This window comes from Marmota marmota, unplaced genomic scaffold (assembly GCF_001458135.2).
Source record: "Marmota marmota marmota unplaced genomic scaffold, marMar, whole genome shotgun sequence".
Lineage (NCBI taxonomy): Eukaryota > Metazoa > Chordata > Mammalia > Rodentia > Sciuridae > Marmota > Marmota marmota.
In genome coordinates this window covers 4420387-4431025 of record NW_026000001.1, presented here as the reverse complement: position 1 = coordinate 4431025, position 10639 = coordinate 4420387, and the positions used below count along the sequence as shown (strand labels likewise).

At 54.9% G+C, this 10639-nt stretch overlaps 1 long non-coding RNA gene across 1 annotated transcript; it reads right to left on the bottom strand.

Annotated features, from left to right (window-relative positions):
* Positions 1-6359: 6359 nt before the first annotated feature.
* Positions 6360-8055, bottom strand: LOC125618123. The gene is made up of 2 exons (XR_007349373.1): positions 6898-8055; positions 6360-6597 (listed from the first exon to the last, which is right to left on the bottom strand). It is a non-coding gene; the product is annotated as an uncharacterized LOC125618123 (long non-coding RNA).
* Between the last annotated feature and the right edge of the window lie 2584 nt (positions 8056-10639).

Below are 10639 nucleotides of genomic sequence, written 5' to 3'. Positions count from 1 at the left end.
AGCCGCCCCCGGGGTGGCTAGTGCCCCTCCAGCGAGTGCCCCAGTAGGGACGCACCCTGGGGGCGGCTTCCGTCCTCCCGGGCTTGGGGTGTACATTAGGCCGCCTTTGAACCCGCTTCTTGAACTTTTGAACCCCAGTTGTGACTGTCGCCGCTGTTTACAGTGTTTGGAGCCCGGGAAAGTGTCGCTCTCCTGCTCTCCGGAATAACAGACTCCCCCTTACTTCCCCAGGCCCTGGGAAAACAACCCGCCCCGCCCCCCAGGGCTGCTGCGCTCTGCCCCCCAGGTTTCTGGTAACCCCGTTTTGCTAAACTAAGGCCCAGCCCCTTTGGACTTGACCCGAGGCGAGGCATCCACCCGCAATACAGAGGCTGAAACCTCGACTTCCTACCCACTTCCCTTCGGCGCCGGGCTGAGCAGGAAGTGACACAGGCCCTGGATGAATTCATGGCTCTGGGGAAACTTAAACATACACCAGCGCCAACTTCCCTTCACAATAAAGAAAATCAGCGCACAGCCAGCGTCTGCAATCTCAGGCTCCCTGGTGGAAGCCGGTAGGGGCACCAGGCAAGTCTCTTGCAATGCCTACAGACCCTCTGTGCAGCCTTCTGGAGAGGACTGGGAGCTTTGACCACCTCCCCACATGAGGCCACTTGCTTTGAGAAGCTACTTGAAGATGGAAGATGGGTGGACATAAATCCTCCTGCCAGCTGGAGATGGACGGAAGGTCAAGGCCCGCTGTGGGGATGACAGCAGCAGTCTGAGCAGCTCACCTGGTTGCTCCTAGACCCGTGGAAAGGCTCACAAAGTTCTCCAGGGGCAGGAGTCAGGGAGAAGGGCCCCCTAGGTATAGCTAACCTGTGTGAGCAGGAGAGGTGGGCCAGACCTGAGCAGAGAGAAGGAGGCTGTGGCCTGGCTACAGTGGAGGACAGAGGTCCCACCTCCTCCCTCAACAGCAGCCTCCCCTCCATGGGACCCCCTGCCTCTCTGTGGAGACAGTGGGCCTGGCAGTGCCATGCCTTCTGGTCTCTTTGGGTGTTGGCAAATGGAAACTGCTAGATTTTGTTCCAGAAGAAGACATGCCTATTAGTTACAGGTCTTCACCAATACCAGTTCTGAGGTGGCTGTCCACTGGGTGCCTCCTGGTTGAGGAGCAACCAGCAGCCACCGCTCACGCTGCTGCAGGTGCCCATTCCCACCTCAGATGGATGTTCATTTCTACTGTCATTATCCCTGGTCTTCTGGTGCCCTTCCCATCATCCCTCCCCGCCCCCACATGACAGGCCAGCCTTCATCCCTCTCCACGGTACCCTTGACTCATTAGAAGCACGTTTCCCATTTCCTTTGATGTCTTTTACAAGTTGCGTCTCATTTCCTGCTTAGGCATTTGTGACTTCCAGTGACTCCAGTGTGGGACACTCTGTGACCGCCTGTCCTGGCTGCTAGCTGATCTTCCCCTTGGTGCTCCACCCAAAGGCTCCTTCCAGAGGGTCCCTTCCTTACTCTGCAGCCACTGGGCACCTCACTTTGCTTCCTCCTTTCCACCTACTTCCCAGGCTCTAAGGGTAGTCTACCATGTGGAAGATGGTCTTCCCCTCTTCTTCCTGTTTCTGACATATTCCCCCTTCAGCAGGATGCTTGGAAGAGTTGAGCTGGATGGAAGGCGGGCTCAACATCCCAAGCCCACTGAAGCTGGTCTGGGCATCTGGAGGCCTGGGGGGAGATGGAGGAGCCCAGCAGGGATGGGGGCTCCTTCCCAAGCCTGGCTATACAGGCTCCAAAGCAGCAAGGAGAAAACTGAGGGAAACCCCAAGGAGCCATTAAAAAACAGAACAAGAGAAAACAAACCAGAGTCACTTGACAGAATTCAAGTGTATCTATCCATCCACCTATCACCCACCCATCTATCCATCCACACATACACCCATCAACCCACCCATCCATCCATCTACCCAACTATTCATCTACCCACGCACACATACATACATATACCCATCCATCCACCCATCCACCCATCCATTCATACATACGGGCATCCATCCATCCATACATACATGCATACATACATACAATCATCGATCCATCCACCTGTCCATACACCCATCCACCCACCCATCCACCCTCCCATCCATCCATCCATTCATACATATGGCCATTCATTCAGCCATCCGTCCATCCATCCATACATACATACATACATACATACATACATACACCCATCCAGCCATCCATATACCCATTTATCCACCCATCCACTCATCCATACACCCATTCACCTGCCCATCCACCTGCCCATCCATCCATCCACCCATACATACATACATACATACATACATACATACATACAATCATCCATCCATACACCTGTCCATACACCCATCCACCCACCCATCCATCCACCCTCCCATCCATCCATCCGCCCATCCATACATACATACATCCATACATACAACCATCCATCCACCTGTCTATCCACCCATCCATCCATCCATTCGTCCATCCATCCATCCTCACATCCATCCACTCACCAGTCCATCCATCTATCCTCACATCCATCCATCCGTCCATCCATCCATCCATCCTTTCTTGTCTTCCTCCTCCTCTCTCTTGTCTCCTCCCTCTCTCTTCCTCTCCCCACCCTCCTTTCTTGGGAACATGGCTCTGTGATTAAAGCACAGCAGGAATCAATGGGAGTATCTCAGGGCTCTGTACTGGGTGCTGGACTTGGGAGTACAGGAAAGCTAAGTGCAAAGTCCCTGGCCCTCTGGAGTGTCCCTCCAAGAAGGGGTCCCTCAACACAAGGCACAGTGGCTGTGAGCAGGGTGTGCTATAAGAAACCAAAGGAGACCAGCTCTCCTTTGTCTGAGTCCTCAGCTAGAGTCCTGCACAAGGACCGGGACCCGGATCCTTTCTGTCACTGCTGCAGGAGTGGGTCAGCCTCCTGCCAAGTCCCTGCCCACTGCACACCCCTGGGATACACATGGATCCCTGCACAGAGGGGACAGGAGCCTCAGGTGGTGGCCACCAGGTGTGTTAGTCCGTTTGTACAGCAGTAACAAAATACCCGAGACTGGGTAATTGATAAAGAACAGAAACTTGTTTCTCACAGCTTTGAGGCTGGGTTGGGGACGGGTGAGGGCAGCTCTCGGCTTCCAAGGTGGCACCTGTCTGAAAGGGAAGCGGACACTGCATGGGGCCTCTTTCACAAGAATCCACTCACAACGGAGGAGGCCTGTGACCTGAATCACCTCCTGAAGGCCCCATGTTGGACATTAAGTCCCAGCACATGGACTGTGGAGGCACGTTCAGACCCCAGTGCCAGGTGGCCCCCACAGCTCTGGCCTTGCCACATCTCTCAGGCTCAATGACTTGTCCTCTGGACCTTGGATCTCTTCCAGGCCTGAGTGACATCAGAGTTAGACAAGGGATCCCCAGGCATGTCAGCGGGGATTTGCCAGAGCAGAGTGGGGGCTCCCGCTGCCTGGACGGACCAGTGCGAGTCTCCCACCGCTCCCGCTGGCAAAGCCTCCAGGGTGGGGTCAGCACCAAGCTTCATATTCCCAAAGAATGTGACACTAGGCAGGCCCTCAGGGGCACTCCATCCCCAGGTGCCCCCTTCAGAGAGGAGAAACTGAGGCCCAGAGAGGGGAAGAGCCTGTCCTTCAGCTCTCTCACTGCACACAGCTCCCCCATCAAGGGACCATGAGGCCCCCAATACACCCCCAAAAGGAGGGGGAGGTTCTGAATGGGAGACAGAATGAGCCCAGTGCTGGTCACAAGCCAGCACCCTGCCGTTCCCTGCTCAAGGCCAGGCCCACCCCTCCCGGGACATGCTGGGCTGGTGCACACTCCCCTCGCAGGAGTCACAGACCAGTAGAAGCCACCGAGTGTTGCCAACCATGAGCCCGTCCTGACCCAAACCCTGGTCCACCGGCCCAAGGGCAGCCCCAGGCCCTGGGACCATAAGGCGAGTAGCCATAGGCACTCGGCAGTTTCGAAAGAAAAAGGAAGGGGCTTCGAGTCACACAGAGAACGTGCTGCCCTGTGGGGCAAATCCAGGCAGCAGAGCAGCATCCCCAGCGACGTGGCTGCATGTCTAGTACTGTGGCCTTTCCATTTGTAAAACCATTTTGCTCACCCAGAATGGACCAGTAGCTCAAAGAGGCTCAGCAGGCAGCAACAGCGCTCTTGGGGCAAGCGTGGGGTGTGCCCTCCATGCGTGGGCCATCCACCTGGTAAATCGGGGTGCTGGATGAGGGGACATTCTTGCTGCAAGGGTTTTTTGTTTTTGTTTGTTCATTTTTTATATCAGGGATTGAACCTAGGGGCACTTTACCTCTGAGCCACATCCCCAGCCCCTTCTTAAAAAATATTTTATTTAAAGACAGAGTCTTGGGCTGGGGTTGTGGTTCAGTGGCAGAGCGCTTGCCTGGCATGTGTGAGGCACTGGGTTTGATCCTTAGCACCACATAAAAATAAATAAAATAAAGGCATTCTGTCCATCTATAACTACAAGAAAGAAAGAAAGAAAGAAAGAAAGAAAGAAAGAAAGAAAGAAAGAAAGAAAGAAAGAAAGAAAGAGTCTTTCTGAGTTGCTTACCTCGCTAAATTGCTGAGGCTGAACTTGAACTCAACAATCCTCCTGCCTCAGCCTCCCAAGCTGCTAGAATCATAGGTGTGCACACCGCGCCTGGCAGGGGCTCCTGAGTCTTGGTCAGATAATGGCATTTGCTCACGGGTTCTATGTCATTATCAGACTAAGCCCAGAGCTTCCCTGGAAGCTCTCGGGGTTCTTCCAGAATATGTGAGAAGGAATGCATTCCCAGACCAAGTGGATGCTCAGAGGAACCAAGTGTGCTGGAGTGGAGGGAGTAGGGTCTGCAGGTGAGAGGACAGCAGCTCAGGGATCTGCTCACACCCTGGGGGTGGGACACAGTGCAGGTGGGGGAGGAAACACTGAGGCTCTCTGGAGAATGTAACCATCGCTGAGGCCAGCAGGTAGGGAGCTCCCTGCATGAGTCCGCAACTTCTGCATATGTTTGCAGATTTCCTAAGAACTTGTCTGAGGAAGTGTGATACTGTTACAAAGTGTTGAGAAAATCTACACCAGATACAAAGTTAACAAACAAAGAGAAATTGTATTTATATATGCATGTAGACACATATAAATGCATGGCATGTATATAGTAGGTATAGACTACATGTTTATTGGTATCCAGTGTGTGAGCATGATATTCACCTGCTCACTCGTACATATGTGTGGGATGTATGTGTATGTGAGGTGTACATATTATGTGTGTATGTGTGTGACCTTTATACACATATATACATTGCACACACACACACTCACACACACACACACACACACATGCTATAAGAAGCCAGGGCTGCTGACAGACGCCCTTATATAGTGCTTCTGGCACCCTCTCGGTGGCCCTAGGGATGACGTGTCCTTGCTGCCGTGGGTCTGCAGCCACCTGCCTCCTGCCTAGTCCCACGTTTTCCTGACCCGCCTAGCAGGAAGCCACCCCTGGAATTTGCTGAGTCAAACACAAGGAGTACTCTGCAATTTTTCTTTTCTATTACCATGGAAAATAGAGGGGAGAAGGTTGTGAATGTAGGAGATGGTTGTCTCGTGAGTCCTGAAGTCAGCGGCCAGCCTGAGCTGGGCGTCCACTGGGGCCTGTCAGGAGGGCATAGTTGCCACAATGGTCGTGGGGAAGTGGACGCTAGTTCCCCTCCCTTGAACCTGGGTGGCCCTGGCCTTACCACCTGCTGCTGCATGCTGGGGGCCAGGAGTGACCCTGCGGGCCTTCCCAGGCAAGGTCTGCAGCAGCCTCATGGCTTCCTCCTGGGCCTCCAGAAGACTTGCCGCGGACCCCGTCGGCCATGCTGTGAGGAAGCCCAGGCAGGCCCAAGGAAGAAGCCCCTGGGAAAAGGAAGCGCGGGCCGGGCTGGCCGCCCTGTATCTGCCAGGCATGAGACTGAGCCACTTAAAAGGTTACATCCCACCCACTGTCGCGGCGTGAAGCAGTGACAGCTACCCTCAGCTCTTCCCAAGCTCAGCTCATGATCAATCACAGGTATAAATGAAGCCTCCGCTTTAGACCACCAAGGGCTGGGGTAGGTTTCCCTTGGCAAGAGATCAGCAGGACAGGTGTTACCCTGACCTGAGAGATGGCACAGGCCACCAGTCCCCACCTGACTTTGTGCCCTGGTGCTGCACTGGGCAGTGTAGTGATGGAGGGGTGCTGGAGGGGTGCTGGAGGGGTGCTGAGCGGAGGCCATGAGACGCTGCCGCAGACCACCTGAGGAGACCCACTCCTGGCACCTGAAAGAACACTGAGATCACACATTGGTTCCTGAGGCCCATGGGGCCATGAGAGGCCACGTCCACTCTTTATTCAAGGGGCTTGTCCATGGAGCACATCCAAAGTTGTCACCGGTATCTTCTCTTCTCCCCAAACACGCCAGAGCTCAAATAGCATAGCACTTAATTTTCAGAATGAATGAGATTTCTAAAGCATGCCAAATTGTGGGGCAAACAGCTCAGCCTCTGAAATGTTGACCCTTTTCCAAACCAGGATAATTTCCTTCCTGTACAAAGAAAAAATTAGATCAATTATTGGACACTTTAAAAGCACATACAAACATTATGCAGAACAAACAGTAACCAGAGAGGACACTGGGCTCACGCACTGTCAAGTGCAAACACTCAGCCTCCAGCCCCTTAAAGTGCCAGGCTAGAGGTAGCACCTGCAGGACCCTGACATGCAGCTCTTGGGAGTGTCAGCATAATTTCTAGACACATGTACCAGTGTCTTAGATATTCTGTGACTGTGACAAAACACCTGAGGCTGGGTAATCTTATAAGGAAAACAAGTTTCTATAACTCACAGTTCTGGAGGATCAAGGACACAAGGCTGACATCAGCACAGCTCTGGAGAGGACCCCATGGTGGATGGTATCACAACAGTGGGAGCACATGAAAGAGAGAAAGATCACATCACAAAAGTCAGAGAGAGACTCTCCCTTCCAACAACACACCCAGTTTGCTAAAGACTTCCTACTAGGCCCCCACCTCTTCAAGCACCAGGGACCTAGCTTCCAACACATGACCCCTTGGGGGACTTGCTGAAACACACCCAAAACATGGTTGGAGTACCCAGAAGACCCAGTCATGCCACCAGGCCCAGCTGTCCTTCCTGTCAACTGTGAGTGGGATCCTTAAAGAAACCGCCTGTGTCAGTGTTGTTCATATCATGCTGCGTAACAAACAAGCCCCCACCTCTCAGGGACTAGCCCAAGGGTAGAGGGTCTTCCACTGGCTACAGCAGTCCCATGGCCGGTGGGCAACAGCAGCCCCCAATCTGGGATCTTGCTGGTATCGAAGCAAAGAGATAAGATGGCAGAATGCTGACCTGGGCAGCCACATATGTCACGTCCACCCCATTTCAATGGCCAGAGCAAGTCACGTGGCCAGGCCTAATAGCAACATGCAGGAGACGCAGAGGCAGGGTGGGGCAGCAAATATTTGGACAGTAATGCAATCTACCAGGGGCCAACTGGATGAGGAATTGACCCACGGTGAGCCCTTCATGCCCGGCCAGGTCAAACATGCCAGCACCCGGAGATAAGCCACAATTATCAGTGGCAAGTTTTTTTGTTTTGTTTTGTTTGTTTTTTGGCAGTACTTGGGATTGAACCCAGGGCCTCACACAGGCTAGGCCTCTACCACTGAGCTACACTCCCAGCCCTTTTAAAATTGTATTTTGAGATGGGTTCTAAGTTGTCCAGGTGAGCCTTGAACTTGCCATCTTCCTGACTCAGCCTCTCAAGTAACAGGGATTGCAGGTGTGTGCCACAGGGCCTGGCTACGTTTTGTCTTTTAATCCACCTAAAGAGAAGGTAGATGTGGTCCACAGAGGAGAAACACCCAGAAAACAGTGCTCTTCAAAAGAAACCCGCTCTGCCGTGAGGAGGGGAGACGGTGCAGCCACTTTGAAGCTGGCTCGGTGGTTGCTTACAAATCTTAACATGCTCTCAGCATTTGATCCAGCCGCCGTGCTCCTTGGGATTCACCCAAAGGAGTTGAAAACTTGCAACCACACAAAACCCCGCACACAGATGTCTCTAGCCGCTTTATTCAAAATTGCCCAAGCCAGCAAGCAACCAAGATGTCCTTCAGGGTGCTAGAGGATGGGAGAAGTACATCAGACCGAGGGATCTGGTTCAGTGCAAAAGGAATGGACTCTTCTGCCTTGGAAAGCCCTGGGGGGGACTGGTCACCCACCACAAAGAGAAAGAAGCAATCGGAAAAGGCCACGCTTGCAACTAAGAGACATTCTGGAAGAGGGACACAAGGAAGATGGTAAAAAGATCAATGATGGCCAGGGGTCTGGGGGTGGGGCAGGAAGGGGAGAAACGGGGGAGCAGGAAGGCGTTCCAGGACAGTGACGTGCCCTGAATGATCTTGCACTGGTGGATGACACATGCCATTGAATGGGCACCAACAGCTAAAAGCGAACCCTAATGTAAACTAGCCACTGTTAGTAACAATGTATCATAAAACCCAAGCAGAAAACAAACAGGGCACAGTCTCCTCAGATAGCATCAGGCCTGGGCGGTGTGCCCGAGGCTGGAATCCCAGAACCCAGGGAAGCTGAGACCAGGTGGAGGCCAGCCCCAGCAACGCAGTGAGACCCTGTCTCAAAATGAAAAGGGCTGAGGATGCAGCTCAGTGGCGGAGCAGCTCTGGGTTCAAACCCAGTCGGAGAGAAAGAGAGAGATGGTCAGGGAATAGCCTCGCCGAGTGGCCCGAGGCCTCGGGGCCGCAGGCAGGGCTGCTGACTGAACCGGATGGTGCTCTGGGGCCCGGCAGCCAAGGGTAGAAAGCAGGACAGGCAGCGGTCGGAATCCCAGCTTACATCCCAAAGAAGGGACTTAGGTCCTCTGTTCCCGCTTCTCTGGGGAGGCCGACGCAGCCTGGGAAGGGCCACTTCACACCACTCTAGGAACCCAGGAGGCTGCCTGAGTCTGAGTCCCTGCCCACCCCACCAACTCACCAGCTGTCCCGAGGGCCTCCCACCCAACAGCCGAGCCCCAGGGCCTTGGCCCTGTTCCCTCTCACTCCCCCACCCCCGCCCTGTGGATGGGCCTGTGTCACCTGATAGGAACTGGAGCAGGGTACCTGCGTGCCCCATGTCCGCACACGCCCCCTGCGCCCGACTGTTTGCCCTCACTGGTCCCCTTTGCGTGCTCCCCGGCCCTGTCTTGGGCTCACCATGCCACCTTGACCGTGGAAGAGACCCCAGGAGCAGGGAATCGTGTTCCCTTCTGCGTCTCTGGTGCCTGGGGCAGGGCCTGACATGGGGAGGCCCACCACCCAGTACCTCTGCCTCAGCGGCCAGTGGCTTCCTGGCCCCTCCAGCCCCTCCCACAGGCTCTCTGGTTCTCTACCCAGCAGCCACCTCCCCTGGCTGCAGCCCCCCCCCAGGGGCTCCTAAAGACAAAATCTAACCTTTGACCCAGCCCAGGAAGGGACTGGATACCAGTACCAGAGAACAGGAAGGGGGAGGCCGCAGAGGCAGGACCCAAAGCACACTCTCACGCTGAGTAACGTGAGAGTGATATGTGTGCTGGCCCCACAGCCACCAGCAGGCCAGCTCAGGCTCCTGGCACCAGGGCTGACTCCAAGTACCCCTCAGCCCCGCTTCTCCTACCTCACCCTGACCCTCAGACTCCAACACGCACCCATCCTCCCTCTAGGCTGGGCCCGGGCTGTTCTCTGGGGGACTTCCTGGGGCACCAGCTTGAGGCCTACCCACCACTGCCCAGGGAAAATCCCTCCCAGCATCACCCCTGTGGACAGCAGGCCCACGGTCTCTCTGCCCAGCCAGGTCCACAGGACAGGACAGCCTCTCAGTTTTACCCTGGATGCCCAGGGAGCGGGGCCAGCTGACCCACGCGGCTGTTAGCTGCGAGCCCGCTGCCACCCTGGGTAAGGACTGGGGCACATGCTGATCCTGCTGTCATCAGCAGCTCACATGAAAGAAGGGCTTTCCAGCAGTGCCATGGATTGTCACCGTCCCCATGACTGTCTTCATAAGTCACGGGACACCAGAGCTGGAAGACACCTCGGACATTCTCAGCCTCACAGGAAAACTGAGGCCCCAGAGAGTAAGATTTCCTGGGGTCGCCTGGGCCAGAGTCACACTGTGACACACACAGGGCACAATCACAATGCTGTTTCCCTATGGAGGGTGGTCTCCGGGGGCGGCTGCGGGTTCCCGCTGGAGTAGGAGTTGCACTGGGAAATGGCAAAGGCCGTGCCCACCTTTGTGTCCCCACACAGCCCTCCCTGTTTTTGAGAAAGCCGGTCAAGTAACATCAGGAGGCAAGGCAGCAGGAGAGCACCCCAGGTCCGCAAGCCCCGGGGCAAGGGCGGTGAGAAGCAGAGAGGGGGCAGAGGCCTGGCAACCCTTCCTATGGGGGCTTCTGCAGAGCCGCGTAAGTGGACCTGAGACAGTACCATCAGGATTCTGTCACCACAAAAGCCACTCACTTGGGTCACCCTTAGCTCCACTGCCTGTACTACAACTTGTCCCCTACTTCAGAGGACAGGGCTTTGCTCTGGCCA